Below are 1,066 nucleotides of genomic sequence, written 5' to 3'. Positions count from 1 at the left end.
GTGTGCACGGTGTGTTATAATGGAATAGCCTTACTAAGGGGTGCACTTGGAGGGCTTCTCAAGTTAGGGACAGGCATTATTTCTTCCTTAAATGTTCTGAAGAACTCCCCAGAACTGTCTGATCCTGTAATTTTCATAATTGCAAGGTTTTTAGCTTTGAAATTCAATTTCTTAAGTAGGTATAGGACTGTTGGGGGCATATATTTCTTTGTGAATTCCAGTTACTTGTGTCTTTTAAGGAATCAGTTTCATGAAAGTTGTCAAATTGTCCTTTTAATTTATGTTCCATCCTTCATTTCTGATATTGACAATGTTTTCCTCTCTTTTTCTTAGTCTGATTAGAAGTTTATTAATATTGAACTTTTCAAGGAACTAACTTTAGCTTTTATTCTTCTGCAGCTTTTGTGTTTCTGCTTCATTGATTTCTGCTCGTACTACCTCAGTGGTGTTTATGTTTTTCCAGCTCCAGGTGGAAGCTTAGATGATTTTGTGTCCTAATATAAAGCACTTTAATGTGTAACTTTCTTCTCTGCTGCTTTGCCTGCATCCCAGGACCTCTGACTTATTTTTATTCAGTTCAGAATAATTTCTAGCTCACCTGGAGACCTCCTTTTTGTCCAAGGGGTTATTTAAAGGTATGCTTTCCTGCTATTAATCGATACAGTAATTTAGCATTTTGTATGACTTAAATTTTATTGTCAAAAATTTTAGATTTTTGCTTAAGTGTGTTTTATGGCCCAGACTATGGTCTGTGTTGGGAAATGGTCCACGTGCATTTGATTTAGAACATAGATGAAAAAACCCTTAACAAGATACTATCAAAAAGCAAAAAGAACGCAGCAATATGTAAAAAGAGTATAAGTGGGTAATCCATCACGGTAAGTGGGATTTATCGGGGTGTGGAAGGCTGGCTTGCCACCTGAAAATCGGTGCCATTCGCCATATTCACACACGAATGAAAAATACGCAGAGAGCAAGAGACAAATCCACATCCATTCATGAGGAGAAACTCCGCGAAACTAGAAATACAGAGATTTCCGGGGCTGCGGGGAGCCGGGGGAGCCCG

Source organism: Myotis brandtii, unplaced genomic scaffold, assembly GCF_000412655.1.
Source record: "Myotis brandtii unplaced genomic scaffold, ASM41265v1 scaffold632, whole genome shotgun sequence".
Taxonomy (NCBI): Eukaryota; Metazoa; Chordata; class Mammalia; order Chiroptera; family Vespertilionidae; genus Myotis; species Myotis brandtii.
Note: the sequence above shows the minus strand (reverse complement) of the source record.